The sequence below is a fragment of the Chelonoidis abingdonii genome, chromosome 5 (assembly GCF_003597395.2).
Source record: "Chelonoidis abingdonii isolate Lonesome George chromosome 5, CheloAbing_2.0, whole genome shotgun sequence".
Taxonomy (NCBI): Eukaryota; Metazoa; Chordata; order Testudines; family Testudinidae; genus Chelonoidis; species Chelonoidis abingdonii.
Window position 1 is genome coordinate 51236722 of NC_133773.1, and position 16659 is coordinate 51253380.

Below are 16659 nucleotides of genomic sequence, written 5' to 3' on the forward strand. Positions count from 1 at the left end.
CAGGAAATGATGTTAGCCATTTTCACAATTGTTATGGACTCATTAAGTTTTTGGATCTACTATAACCCCCAGATACTTTTCAGTAGTACTCCCATCTAGACAGTTATTCCCCATTTTGAATTGGTGCATTTGATTTTCCCTTCAAAAGCCCAGTACTCTGTACTTGTCTTTGTTGAATTTCATCCTGTTGATTTCTGACCAATTCTCTAGTTTGTCAATGCTGTTTTGAATTCTAATCCTGTCCTTCAAAGTGTTTGCAGCTGTTCCTAGATTTGTGTCATCCATTTGACAGCGAACCATTGATAATTACTTTTTGAGTATGGTCTTTCAACCAGTCGTGACACATCTTACGATTCCATCTACAGCACATTTACCTAGTTTTCTTATGAGAATGTCATGTGGAACTGTGTCAAAAACATTACTAAAATCAAGATGTGCTATTGCTACTCATCCATCAGGACAGTAACCTTGTCAAAACAGAAAATTAAGTTAGTTTGGCATGATTTGTTCTTCTCAAATTTGTGGCAGTTGTTACAAGTTGTTGATTGAGATGGTTACAAATTGACTCTTTAATAATTTGTTCTAATATCTTGCCAAATATCAAAGGTAGGCTGACTTATCTATAATTCCCTGGGTTCCTTGTGTTTATCTTTGTAAAGACAAGCACTATATTTGCCTTTCTTCAGTCCTCTGGGATGTCAACCATCCTCCATGAGTTCTAAAAGATAATTGTTAATGATACTGAGATTCTAAGATTACTTTATTACAAACTTTAGTGATAATTTATGATAATATTTTAGGGGCCACTACTCCATGGCAATGCTGTTCACACCAGGGCTTCATTCAGCTAAGATGATTGCTCCTAGCTAAGCAGAGGCAAAACACAGGAGTTTTCCTCACAAAGTTTCCCCTCACATCTTTCTCTTATGGGCAGGGTTTATCTCCATCCCCTAAAGTGAGCTGTGGGGCCTGCTCACAAACTATGTAATTACCAGGAAGTCAACATGAGACTCTCTGCTTCTGCATCAGCTCTGGCATTCTGGTTTTCCTGTCTGTGGCTCTTACATCTCCATTTAAAGGAGGTTCCTCATTTCTTTAGGAGTTCCCCAGAATAGCCAAGACAACCCTTATTTGTATTACATTCCCCAAGTAATTTCCTGTTAAGTTCCTCAGTGGGAGAAAAATATAGATTCATAGAATTTAAGATCAGAAGAGACTACTAGACTAGTCTGACCTCCTATGTGTGACTGGCCATTATATATTTCACCCAGCTAGTGTATTGAGACCAGTAAACTGTATTTATATAAAAAACATATAGCTGGTGGGTCCCATTGCTGATCTTATTCCCCATCCCATCTCCAGCTTTCCCAGTCCCTTCCCTTTGAAATTCCAACTTTCTACAAGGTCTTGGGGAAGATCTACAAAGCAGTGAAGGCTGTCTATGGAGATTGTGGGGCATGATCTTGCTCATTCTGAATAAATATAAAATACTTAAGGGAGTGAGCAAAAACCCAAACAGATAGACAATCACAATAACTCACCCTATACTCAACTTATACTTAAGGCTAAGATTTTCTCATGGTTAATTTTAGTAAAATCTTGGATAGGTCACAGGCAATAAACAAAAATTCACGGAAGCCATCACCTGTCTGACTTTTGCTGCTGCAGCTACATGGTTTCCCTGTCTACCCTGGTAGCTGGGAGCTCTGAAGTTCCCCCTCTGCCCACCACAGCTGGAAGCTGCAGGGCGGCCCCCGCTCCACTTATGGTGGCTGGGAGCTGCAGGGGGACTATATTTCCCAAAGAGAAAATGGGACACCCCCAGCTGCTCACATGAGGCATACCTCCACCCCCCATGCGAGGCTGTCACCCCTCACAGGAATCCTGAAAAGAGCCCCCTCAGGAGTCTGTCATCTGTCCCTGGAACCTTGCAGAGGGCCCCCGTTACCCGTTGCTGCTGTTGTCTGTCCCTTAGCCCTTTCAGGGCCCTACTGGCTTCCAACTCCAGAGTCTCAGCCCTGGGCTGAAGCAGAGAATGTCACAGAGATCACGGAAGTCACGGAATCCATAGCCTTAATTATACTATATTATCCAAAATGTAAGATTATGTCAGAATATGAAGGGTTTGTGTGTGTGCATGCATGTGTGTAACAGAGTGACAGTAACAGCAGTTAGCCATTCTATTTAACTGCTAGACTGGCTAGGGTTATAAACTGTACTGGTTTAAAACTATTCCCCATTACTCTTTGGATGAAAGATAAAGTACACACATACACAAAACAATAATCTCAGACTTCTATTTCAATTTTTTTCAGGGAGAAAAAAAACATTTCTAAACTGAAATATGTTACGGTAAATTGCAGACTCAAACTTTTGAATCATGGAGTTATTGCTCTCATCCTCGTCTGGAATCCCATATTGCTCAATCCACTCTCTTAAATCCTCTTTTCTTGAAAAGAAATAAGAAGAAAGCCTTTTAATCCTTTTTTATACCCTGATTTGTTAATTCCCTGTCCTGAAAATCTCACTAATTTGGACATCACCATTTCCATTCCCTCTCCCTTCATGATATGCCTTTTTCTGTGCTATAAAGTTCCATTCTAATGACCTCTCCGGCTATTGTCTGGAAAGATATGTATAACTCGTGGAGACCTCAAATTTTTCAGAGAAGGCTTTTAATTTCTCTCTTATTTTTAGATATGGACTTTGTGCATGTTCTCCTGAAATAGAAAAGAAGGACTGAATGTCTGAAGAAACAGAATGGAAATTCATCTTGAACTTTTTATATATATTTATATATTTATTTGTCTGGTCCTACACCACCAAAACACCTTCAGCATATACTAGCAGAGAAGAACTGCAGAAAGGAGAAATAATATTGGATATTGGTCTACAGTCTCAGAATTAGACAAGAAAGGGGAAAAGAAAGGGAAAAGCCTTTCCTAGAAGGTGAAAAAAATATGCTTAAATATAACAGAAAAAATCATAGCTATTTCAATAAAAACTTCTGCACAGATGTGAGAGTTTAAATAGGTTGGCTGAAATCCTGGCCCTATTAAAGTCCATAGGAATTTTATCATTGACTTTAATGGGACCAAGATTTCACTCTTCTATTATCTATCTTAATGAGACTCTTAACAGAAATCATAGAAGGTTTGTTTGTTTGTTTTTTCCCATACCTTTGCTAAACCAAGTAATATAGATAAAACTAGGAGAGGAGGAAGGAGACTGTTACATTCAAGTTCTCTTTATCATCATTATTTTCTAAGGGCCTAGAAAAGCTCCTATTGACTTTAATGGGAACAACATAGTGTTAGAAAATGAAAATAAATGTTCAAGAACATTTTATGAAAATTTCAAACTATTTTCATTCTGCATTGTCAGAAAGGAAAAAATGTTCAACAATTTTCATAATTTATTTTATTTTCCATTTTTTTTCTTAGTTTTCTTTCCACCCCTCCATATTTTTCCTCTTCCTTTCCTTTTTTCTTAGTCTATTTGTCCCCTGATAAAGAGAGGGGAAAAGGAAAAACAATAAATCAAAAAATGAAACAATACTATTATCCAAAATTATGAACTTTTTTTTTCTGTTAGAATGAATTTGACCAGCTATAGAGAAAGACTTGGCCTTTAGTATGAACTCAGGGTCAGAAAGCAATTTTCCAGACCTCTTCAGTTAAATCCGCAGCTTTGCCATTGACTTACTCAAAATTTTCCTAACTTTTCCATGCTGCATCTGTGTATTTAAGGTGTTATATATTCAAAGAAAAATATTTTTAGCAATCCAGAAAATACTGATTTCTGTTAATGATCATCTACTCTCTGGGGAGTACCTAACACATTGAGTGTCTTTGTTATAATCAATAATAATGCATTGTTCTTCAGAGTTGATTTACCCCACATTCTATTTACATGATCAACCTTCGATATACTTTATTAATAATATAGTGATAATATTTATATAATTGCCATGCTTCTGAGCATTCCTCTGCTCTAATATAACTATAAAATTACATCTATAGTAGTGATAAATGAGTAGGATGTAACTTTCTGACAAAAATCAAATTCTCTTTTATGCTGGAAAGGAACATACTGATATAAAGCACCTAACTCTTATATATCAAACGAGTTTAAGTATTTTACAGCATAATGTTAGCCCACCGACAGATAGAAACATGTAAAGTTGCTAATGCAAATGATGGTCATTAACTAAAAGAATAATGCTGTTTGAAAACAGATCAACAGAAATCAATATTGTAGTGCTATTAGATATTAGGCTCTCACAAATAAGTTATGCCATTAGCAAGCAATTCCTTAAAAAATAATGGAAATCAGGAGCTCTATACGCCCACATTTTCACTAGTTAACATATATCAACACTGTAGATTAACGGTAATGAATTTATACCTTGCTCTGCACTTCAGTAGTTAAACATCTTTCAACGACTTAGGGTTATTGAAATGTGAAGCAGTGTACAGAGTATGATACCTCCCAGGGCCTTTGTTTTCTTCATCAAATCTCTAGGCTGTCTATTTTAAAATAGATTTTGGAGATAAAAATATTCTAAACCAATATCAGCAATGTACATTTCACATTATAAATATCCATCACTGGATTTACACTGAAGAAAGGAACATCTTTCCTCCATTTATTCTCCTTTCTTCCACTTTAATAATTTGTGTTCCAATCTCTCAGCCACTTTTTCACTTACGCTACTAGAAGTGTTTAAATGACAGTATTAATAAACAAAATATGCTCTCTCTTATTGTTGTATATTATTTCTCTCTCTAGTCTCAGCACTTTGAAGTCTATTACTGAATCCTGTAATATACTTTTATCACTATGATCAAATACATAATAAAGAAAAAAATATGACTTTTTTATTTGATCTATAAAAATGCATAGGAGGAATGGATAAAGTCACTTATCTGGTTTACTACTAATGTCATAAGAACATAAGGACGGCCGTACTGGGTCAGACCAAAGGTCCATCCAGCCCGGTATCTGTCTACTGACAGTGACCAATGCCAGGTGCCCCACACGGAGTGAAGCTAACAGGCAATGATCAAGTGATTTCTCTCCTGACATCTATCTCCATCCTCTGATGAATAGAGGCTAGGGACACCATTCTTTACACTTCCTGGCTAATAGCCATTTATGGACTTACCCACCATGAATTTATCCAGTTCCCTTTTAAACATTTTTATAGTCCTAGCCTTCACAACCAGGTCAGGAACTTAAGAATCACATCTGTGTTATAGCAGCTGCCCAGCCAAACTACATGTATTTAAAATATGGGAAGCAGAGCCTCCCTTAGCCTTTTTTGAGTAGAAGAACTTGATAGTTTATTTTACCTTGTCTGTAGCATTACTGTGTACTGGTGCAGGTAAAGGGGTAATTTCAAAATGCCTTTTAAAACCGATTTGTATAAAATTTCAGAGAGAAAGGAACCAAAGAAAGGCTTCTAGTAAGTAAGTGAAGTTTACCATTGAAATTCAATGTTTCCTGATCAATAAAATATTATTTCTCCGATATATTTTGGAGCAGAAGTACACATAAAAGGCTGTCGTTAGCACTCAGATGGATTCCTTCTAAATGTACACCTAATCACGTGAATTCCAAAGATGCAAGATACTTACTGCATATATGTAAACACACATGCACAATGTATATATAGTCTGTTGGAAAGAAGTAATTGTGGAGTATGATAGATTTATTATGACTATGTTACTGAGTGGCAAACCAATCTGTGAGTTGTGCAGATCACCTCAAACAAGTGCCTCTAATAAACACTTTCTATCATACTTTAGCAGTAGCCACTACTGCGCCCTATTGTGTGACAGGGTTATGATAATCTTCTGTTAGGCATCATTTCAGGTTAGTAAGGTCAGGAAATAAAAAGCAGTGTGATAACAATATTCCTGTGCATGATTCTTTTGCCATACACAGTAGCATATTCCATATAAAAAAAAAATTCCCCTCTCACTCCTATGGGTGGTATGTGTCTTCCTCAACCTCGGGTCCTCTACCAGAGGCCTGGGAGTTTGAGGGTTCTGTGCAGTTTCTTAGCTGTTCCTAGCACTGCACTCTTCTGGACAGAGAGCTCTGATGTTGTTCCTGGGATATGTTGGAGCCACCCACCCAGCTTAGGAGTCACAGCCCCGAGTGCTCCTACCACCACTGGAACCACTTTGACCTTCACTTTCCACATCCTCTCTAGTTCCTCTTTCAGGCCCTGGTACTACTCCAGCTTCTCATATTCCTTCTTCCTGATGTTGCTGTCACTTGGCACTGCTATATCTATCACCACCGCTGTCTTCTGGTCCTTGTCTATTACCACGATGTCTGGTTGATTGGCCAGTACCTGCCTGTCCGTCTGGATCTGGAAGTCCCACAGAATCTTAGCCCTGCTATTCTCCACAACCTTCTGTGGAATCTCCCATCTGGTCTTGGGAGGGTCTAGCCCATACGCTGTGCAGATGTTCCTGTACACAATGCCAGCCACTTGGTTGTGCCGTTCAGTGTATGCTGTTCCTGCCTGCATCTTACATCCTGCCACTATGTGTTGGACTGTCTCTGAGGCCTCTCTGCACAGTCTGCACCTTGGGTCCTCTCTAGTGTGGTAGACCCCTGCTTCAATGGATCTGGTGCTCAGTGCCTGTTCCTGTGCTGCTATGATCAGTGCCTCAGTGCTGTCTTTTAGTCCAGCCCTTTCCAGCCACTGGTAGGATTTCCCAATGTCAGCCACCTCAGCTATCTGTCGATGGTACATCCCATGCAGGGTCTTGTCTTGCCATGGCACTTCTTCTGCTTGGTCTTCCTCCCATGTCTGCTGCTGCCTCAGGCATTCTCTCAGCAGCTCATCTTTGGGGGCCATCTTACTGATGTACTCCTGGATGTTCCGGGTTTCATCCAGGACAGTGGCTTTGACGCTCACCAAGCCCCGCCCGCCTTCTTTCTGGCTGGTATACAGTCTCTGGGTGTTGGACTTGGGGTGGAAACCTCCGTGCATTGTGAGGAGCTTCCGGGTTTTCACATCGGCAGCCTCCATGTCCTCCTTTGGCCAGCTCACTATACCGGCAGGGTATCTGATGACCGGCAGGGCGTATCCGTTGATGGCGTGGATCTTGTTCTTCCCACTGAGCTGGCTCTTCAGGACCTGTCTTATCCTTTGGTGATACTTGGATGTTGCTGTCTTCCTTGCCTCCTCATCATGGTTTCCATGTGACTGTGGGACGCCAAGGTACTTGTAGCTGGTCTGTATGTCTGCTATGTGGCCCGCTGGTAGTTCCACCCCATCAGTCTTGACTACCTTCCCTCTCTTCACTACCATCCGGCCACACTTCTCCAGTCCGAATGACATCCCGATATCCTCACTGTAGATCCGCGTCAGGTGGATTAGCGAGTCGATGTCTCGTTCATTCTTAGCATACAGTTTGATGTCATCCATGTAGAGGAGGTGGCTGATGGTAGTTCCACTCCTGAACCTGTACCCGTATCCAGTCCTTGTGATTTTCTGCCTGAGGGGGTTTAAGCATATGCAGAACAGCAGTGGGGACAGTGCATCACCTTGGTATATGCCACACTTGATAGTGTAGTGGTTAAGTGTGCTGTTCTTTGATATGGGAGACTGCCCTTTGATATGAGAGACTGGGGTTCAAATCCTGGTTGGTACCCAACTTTCCAGTAAGAGTCCTTGGGCAAAAAGATCCCCTAATGCTTCACCCGCCTGCCTCAAATATGAAAGTGACACAAACTAGGAGAGTCATGCCAGCTTGGATGTTGCCCGGATTAACAAGGTCTGTGCCAGATGTTGAGGAACCTGGACAATCTGATGATAAGTGGGCTACTGGAACAAACCATTCATGGACAAGATATATATAAACAGGAAAAAATGTTTTTGAAAAGATTTTTTTCAAATATTATTATGACTGTGTTGTAACTCTTGTAAAAGTTTTCATTGAGCTAATTGTAGTTAGAGGATTCAGAGACAGAACACAAAGCAAAAACTAATACATTTAAATGACTTCCAAAATAACCTAAAATAGCTTTTCTACATTTAAAACCATGCCATTTTTATAACTGAGGATTATAGGACCATTTATGTCTAAAATAGATGTGGTATGTCCTGTCAGAAAGCTCACTATCTCCACTTTTCAGTGGTATAAAGTCTTGTGGCCCAGATTCTCCTTATACCCAGTATCTGCTAGGTACAGCCAGGGAAAGGAGGGAACATAAAGAAACCAGATGTGGCTCCTTGATTCTAGTGATGGTACAGCACAGTTTAGAACAACTCTGTGGTTGCTTTATTCTGTGACAGCTGGTTATGGACTTCAAGATAATTAATTCATCTGAAAATAGTCAGAGTGCAGTAATACTCTTGACATGTCTAGCATGGTCAGACAGCTGAGAACTGTATTCTGCCACCTCTGTACTTCAGGAACCCAGAGTGAGGCCAGAGATACAAAGTGTAAGCCATAATTTTCTTTATATGATATATAACAAGATGGCTCCTACTGACTCTGAGGATACAGACTGAGTTCCTGCACCATGTAAGAAACCCCTCATAATGACTATTTTAAAGGGACAATACCATAATATACAACAATGACCTTTATGCAGAGGATGCAAAAGGAATGGGATAGGAGATGGCTGTTCCAGCTCTACATCATCTGGAGAGATTTGGCTGGTTTACATTTCCTGTGTACTGCTGGGCTGATGCAAAGAGGTTGGAAAATGACAGAATCTCTGCTCCCTTTTTTCTAACATTCAAGGGTTTATGGACCTTAAGCATATGATGGATGTAGGACAGAATATTGCTCACCTTTGGCTTCAGCTTACTATGATTTCTTGGGGGACAGGGGTAAATTCTTCCCAGGGTGAAACACACTTTTTTTTTTAAATGGCACCTGTCTGAAGCTGTTCAGAAGTTTCAAATTTGAGATTAAGTCCCAGGAGAGATGGATTAATAGACAGAATGCAGGTGTGTTAGTCAAAATGTTAGCACAGGTTCACAGACTTGTGCAAGTGGGGCTCAAGCTAACATACTAAAAATAGTAGCTTGGACGTTGCTGCACTGGCAGAGGTTCAGGCTAGCTCATTTGGCCAGCCCCATCAGTAAAGCAATATCCACACTGCTCTTTTCAGCACACTACCTTGATTCTGTTTACCCAGGCTGGGAGTCTTGCTCCCAGCTGCAGTGTAGACATACTTAAAGGTGCATGATAAATGCAGTTTGTCATGTTTCTCTGTGATTTATCGTATGACTTCACAATGTATTATTTTATATGCTGGTGACAGCCATGTGATATATACTTTGAGTTTACACGCACACACACTTATTTTCATATATTAATTCCTAGAGGCATACATCCTGACTGACGCATAACAAGTTTCTGCACACCATGTATTCTGGAATACTCACTCTGTAACGTATCTATTTAGTTTAATTAAAGTGTTTAGAAAACATGAAAAATATACCCATCTAATGCCAAATATTCACTTCTATTTTCTGTAAATGTACCATACAGTCTTCTATTTTGTGTAAATGTACCATACAGTCTTACCTGATAGTCAGATAATCCTTTTTCAATCTGCACATTTGCTGCAGTAACCCTTCTCTACCATTCTCGTTTCTTCTTTAAATAAACACTTTTGTGATATTACCATTTCAAGAGATTATGACTGTTTTTGGTAGCTTTGATTAAATATATTCATTGTAGATGATGACATAACATTTCCGTTTCAGAAAATTACTAAAGAGTTGAGATGAAACATGCTTCTTAATAACCAGAGACACAAGAGCATTGTAGAGTTGATGGTTTAATATTATCCTTTGACTTGACACCAGTAGGATGCACTTTTTTCCTTGAAATACATTTGATACAGTACTAGCAATCAAACTGCTATAGTAAACTAATAGAAGTGCTGAAACTCTATTGGTACCCAGAGACTTCTGAAATTGGAAAGAGACATTAGATTAATTTGGAGATTATTCTTTCATTAATTCATTACACTGCTCTTCTTGTAACTCTCATATGCAGTCATATAACACATGTGAAAATTACAGGTAAGAGAATTAAAAACATTTATCAAATGATTCAGCATAGTGGGATCAATGAAGTATCTAATTATGATATTACCCCAAGTCAGGGCTGCTACACATCATTTTGGGTCCCAACATATCTGGTTCACACAAAGTTCATTCTTCGGACTTAATCTTATTGAACAAGAGATGCTTTGTGTTTTAGCTGAAATCATAAGTGTTCAGTGGGGAAAAAAACAACCCACCCACCCACCTACCCACAAAAGAGAGAGAGAGAGAGAGCTGAAATGAGGGTGATAACAGGACAGGATGATTTTTAAAGTTGTAACAGGATGGAAGGAGTCTCCTGTTGCCAATCTTCTTAGCAGGTATCAGAACCTGTAACCCACAAAGAAGTTCAGCCTAATTACTGAAGACTCAATGGAGTGACCATAGCTCATTAAACTCCACCCTGAATATAAAGGAGATGAGAATAATCCTCAGAGAAGGAGCTACCAATGGATATGGTATAATCAGCAGCAGTTTCAGGACCAGCTGCTTCAGAAACAAACTTGGGTACACAGCCCAGGCTGCTGTTAAATTGCGATCTCTTTTCTGGCTAAAATGGGACAACGGTGATGATTGAAACACCTCTGACAACTTTCAGATGAGTGACTCTTCAGTTCAATGGCAACCCCAATCAGGTCTGGGTTATTAAGTTACCTTCTTTCTTAAGAGGAGGGGCATGAGCGACATCCTGAGCAATGGTAAAGGTGTCACTATCAAACTGTCCAAACCAACATTTTGGGCAGATTCAGGAACTCCAGTCTACAGACCAGTCAATATGTTTGCAAAGATTCAACCTTCTTTGTTACCTCTTTCCTGAGCCTTAAGATCAGTGCTTTATAAATGACAGTGGCTATTTTGTTCAGATACAAAGGATTAGGAACATTTTCTTAATTGTAAGTATCATATGATACAAGAGTAGTTAGCAATGGCTTTCCATTTGAGATATAGTTCCCACAAAGGTTGAGCAACTGAAGTTTTCATGGATTTCACAGTGTAGGGTAACTTCATGTCTTTATGGACACAGAATACCCCACTTGGGCTGGGGCCCTATTGCCCGGGGTTCTGGACAAACACAGCCACAATACAATAGGATCAAATGCTGCTCTCAAATTACCAGCGTAAATCCAATTACTCCATTAAAATCAATGAAGCTACAAGAAATATTTTAGACTAGTCTCAGAGAAACCAAATTTGGCTCATAAAGAAAAGCATTGTTTCTTTTCTTTTAAAAGATTGAGTGGCAGTAAAGATAAATCAGGCACATGACTATTAAAAAAGGCTTAAAATCCTTTTTTGTTTGTTTGTTTTGAAGAGAGGGTGTTCTGTGAACTGCTTCTTAGGCCGTGTATACCTCCTGAAGACATTAATGGCATATATAGGGCAATAAGTAAATGCTTGTATTTTCCTTCACTTACTTTTGTCTCCATTATTAGTGAAATAGAAATGTGTTAACACAAACATCTACTATTTAAAACAAAGGATCTGATTCCAGAAGTCATTATTCAAACAAATCCCACTGCAGACAATGCAAGTTTTATCTGATGGTCGAAGGGATGAAATAGGATAAGGTTGTATATATTACTATTATTATTAATTTTATTATTTAACAGTATTACTTCAGAGCAACAGTTGAAAAAGAGATGAGATATTAAACCCATCCCTTTGTACAAACTCTCCCTCAGTAAAAGTGGCAATAGACTATCCAGGCTTCATTTCTCTACAAGATAATCTTCAAAAATAACTGCCACACAACAATACAGCATGAACAAGTGTCAGCTGAAAGTGTTATAAAATTGCAAGTAGGAATGGTCCAAGAGCAGAATAAAAGTGACCAAATCAATGTGTCCTCAAAGTCATAAAATTAATGGAATAACAGATTTCACTAATACAATTTGACAAGCTCGAGCTGCAAGGCTCGAGGACATTCTAATATCTTGAAGTCCTCTCCACTACAGGTAGGCCCTCTCCACTAAGAACTCCTTGCCCTTCCAGGCTACATTTCAGTCTCTGTTAGCCACAACGTGACTGCTGAGCATACCTGTTGCAGTGAGTTTTAGAGAAAGTGGTAGTTCTTGAAATAGTTAAGTCCTGCAGTGACTCCTGATTTCCTAGTTTTAAGATAAATACTCTTGCTGTTACTGTAGTCCATCCTGCTTGTATAACTAACACACACACACACACACACACGGACAGAGCAAACATTTTGATTGGTGCAGGTCATCCCAAACGTAAGATTAACTTAAAAGATTTTTCCTCCTGTGGTAGAAAATTACATTTGATTCTGAAAAATAGATCATAGTTGTTGACTAAGATTGTTTTCACCAGAATTTGTTTATTTTAACTCTGTACCATCTGTTTCATACTTGCCATTGTAATTTTTAGTAAAATGCTTGTTTGGCTCCACCTCCCATTTTCGAACAGAGGTGCATATAATTGCGTGTTAACTATCTGAGCCTGCAGAGATTTCCACTGAGGTTAGTGTATACAACTGTTCCAGTTTTAAATGTTCATTGAATGAGTTAGGTTTAAACTTTGAAAACCAAATAAAGTTAATTTGAGCTTACAGATCCAGATGGAGCTACATGTCAGGGAAGCATACAAATGTGTGCTTGGGAAAAGAGGAATTTTCCTTGAAGGCAACACATTCATGAAATAATGTAAAATATTAGCGTAATTCTCTCTAGCACTTCTTTACTTTGTTTTATCTTACACAGAGCACGTATTTGGCAGGTGTTGAGTATTTGGCCTCATAGAAACTAGCAGCAAGCTTAATGGTGGGCAGTGTCATAAAATTTCAGCTGGGCTTTCTTCTCTTGTGCTTTTGTGATCTGGGTTTCAGTGAGGCTCCAACTAAAGTCAATGAAAAAAAATACTGATTTCAATGGAAACAGGAACAGATCCCTAGTGAGGAGCTTGGAAGGATTCTTAGTTGAATTTCAAATCATTGCCCCTGCCACCCACTCACACACTTCCTTTGTTGATTGGTGTTTGACAGAGACTCAATTCCCACTCCCTACCCTGCATACACAATCTTTTTCATCCCTTACAAGTTATTCCTCTTTCCCATCTGCCACACTTATCCATCTTCTAGCAAGCAAATCCTCTCCCTCATTACATGCTACAATTATCAGCGCTTTCCTTACTGTGTCTGGGGTGAAGTGGGTTTCATTTAGAACAGGAGCAGCAGTGATATTTAGAGAAAGGTGTGGGATTAAGCATTGGCGTGGACTTGTTCCACAGTCACACTAGAGGAGAAGAGGAGTATCAGCCTCAGACCACACTTCACTTAACAGAGGTCTTGGAAGGCTATGCACTTATTTTTACTGACTTATGTAGTGCTCAAGCCTTTCCAGCAGAGGAAGAGTCTGGCTGCTTACGTAAGAAGCCAAGTATCAGAAGGGTAGCCGTGTTAGTCTGGATCTATAAAAGCAGCAAATAGTCCTGTGGCACCTTATAGACTAACACCTTATAGACTGATGAAGTGGGTATTCACCCATGAAAACTCATGCTCTAATACATAAGAAGCCAAGTCGCTTTCCAGAAAAAAAAATATTGTAAGACTCTTAGTACAAAGTGCAGGGGGATGAGAGGGTAGCAAGCCCGGTAAGAGTCACACTACTCTGCGGTAGAAGATCATACTGAGTAGAAAAAGAAAGTTACCCCATACTAACACTTGGAGACCAACAAGTGAAACCATGCAGCTTGACCAGAAAATGGTCAACTGCATGGAAGATTAGCATCTTTTCTGGTAGTGGGGAAGAAGCTGAATTCACTCAGTGTGGAGAATATAGAAGCAGACACTTGGTGGTTTGGGGATGAGGATGGGGGCCAAAGAAGTTCTGAGCAGGGAGCATTCTAGGGGGCCTTTAGGTGTGAGAAATTCAATTCCATAGGGAAATTTGGAAGGCCATGCAATGATTGAGCTGAGGAAAGGTGACAGACTGATGAGAGATGCAAAGAGCAGTGCCCTGTGACAAAAACTTCCATCTTGATATTTTGTCCCTCCTTCCCCCAGGAAACCTTTCTGACTCTCCAGTATGTTAGATTCTAGAGAAGATTGCACAACCATGATTTTAAGTTTATGTTCTGCTATTTACAACTGTATGCTACTTACTAAACTATAGAACAGCACCACCAAAACCAAAAATTAAAAAATTCCATTCAAATAAAACAGATCATTCTGGAAACTGGGAAGGAGTAGAGCAAAATTCCTGCAGATCCACTATGGACATCAATATGCAGCATAATGCTTTCTGATTTATTTGTATGATTTATTTTGTAATTTGCCCAGGTTTACCCAAATCACTGGATTTTATCTGCACCTCATTTTGTTATCCAAGATTCGGGTAATACTTAATTACAAGATATTAAACCTTGTCAGTCTTCTAATATGGCTATTCACTTAAGGTACTGCAAAGGGACAAAATTGATATATTTCCATATGTTTGTGGTATTTGGATCTCAGCGACATATTTTTAAGAGTGCTTTGAAGCCTGAAGTTTCACATAAGCGACATATTTTTAAGAGTGCTTTGAAGCCTGAAGTTTCAATTCTAACACTTAACTTCTATTGATTTTACTGAAATTAATGGGATTTACGTGCATGCGGGATTTTCAAAAATCTCATGTCACTTATGTCCATTTTAGACACATAAATACCTTTAAAAATCTGACCCATACTGTTCTCATTTCATGCACTCAACATTGCCAACTGTGTATTCTAGCATCTCACACTGACTGTATAGCAACGGTTCTCAAACTGTCGGTTGGGACCCCAAAGTGGGTCATGACCCCATTTTAATGCATTAGACTTGCTGGGACCCAGGGCTGAAGCTGAAGTCCGAACTCTACTCCAGCCCCCCTCTCTCCCAAACCCTGGTTCTTTAGAAAATATTTATTTTATTATGTAAATATAAGACAACTTCCTTTTCATCAGGCCGATAATTAACACTCCCTCCATTCCCCACCACCATACACACATTTAGGAAAGACATGATCCTTTAGTTATTCTGCAAGTGGAACTCTAACTAAGCATTATTTTCCATTAGTTCTGACAATGATGTGCTATGTGACCTTAGACAAATCATTTCACTTCATTGTGTTTCAGTTTGTCTTAATTAAAATACAGATAATAGTACTTACCTAATTTCATAAAGCACTTTCAGTTCTACAGATGGAATAGTGCTATCTAAAAATGAAGGATTGTTATTTTACATTCACTGGAAATTTTGCACACTGTAAAAATGTGGAATCTGCCTGTCATTGATAAGGCTCTGAACCTGAAATTTTTCCATGCAGCCAAAACCTTCTATCTGCACAGAATCTCATTAAAGTCAATGGGGCCCTACACAGGCAAAGTGGTCCATTTGTACAGATCAATTTGCGGGTTCAGGACCTAATAGATCCCTCCTGCTTTCAGTTGGTGTTTTGCTAAGAGAACAGAATCTAATCCAATGACATTTGTTTCTGTGAGAGAAAAAATTATATGAATTTTATGGGAGGACTTTGTATTAAAAAGGCATGATATGAACACCACATTAAAATGTTCTAAATAACTAATAGAAATCATTCCTCACTCCTCACACACTAACATTGATCTTAAAATAGTGACCTGTCTATTGAATAAACATCTAAAAATGTTGTAGGATAATTATTTAAAGCTGGCAACAAATTTAATTTGGTATGGCTGCTATTGTATGATACATTATTGTGTAAAAGAATTCTTACTGATGTTTAATAAGTATGAAGGAAATCCTTTTAACGTTTTTGTAATTTAGTCAAAATTGCATAAGCAATACGTTCACATTAGATGGCATATTTATTACATTGAATTTATGATTAATATTAATACATTAACATTTTAAAAGGTAGCCCATGGCAAGTCAATTTCACAGCAATTAAATCTGAGACATTGTAATTGACATTTGATAAGTGTGTTAACTGATATCAAGCTTGCTATAGCTAACATGTTAAATGTGAATTAAATGCATGTATTTCTTACAATTAGAATTTATTAATAAAGAATGTAATTACAAATATATTAGTTATGTCATTTTATGTTAATTATGTTACAACTAGATTTAATCTCTGAGAGCTTGCTTAACCCTTAATCCTTTCAAACAATCCCAGATATTTAATGATCCACATAAGAACATAAGAATGGCCCTACTAGGTCAGACCAAAGGTCCGTCTAGCCCAGTATCCTGTCTTCTGACAGTTGCCCGTGCCAGGTGCCCCAGAGGGAATGAACAGAACAGGTAATCATCAAGTGACCTATCCCGCCGCTCATTCTCAGCTTCTGGCAAACAGAGGGTAGGGACACCATTCCTACCCATCCTATTATTAGAGCAGGAATTTCTATTCATAGAGATTCTATGGTACAGTTTGATTCATTACGATTTTTACTTCATTTGATTCTACACTTTCTTTCACATATAATGCCACTCTCCCACCAGCACGATCTGTTCTGTCCTTCAGATATTTTGTACCCTGGTATTAATGTATCCCATTGATTATCTTCATTCCATTAAGTTTCTGTGATGCCTATTATATCAATATCCTCATTCA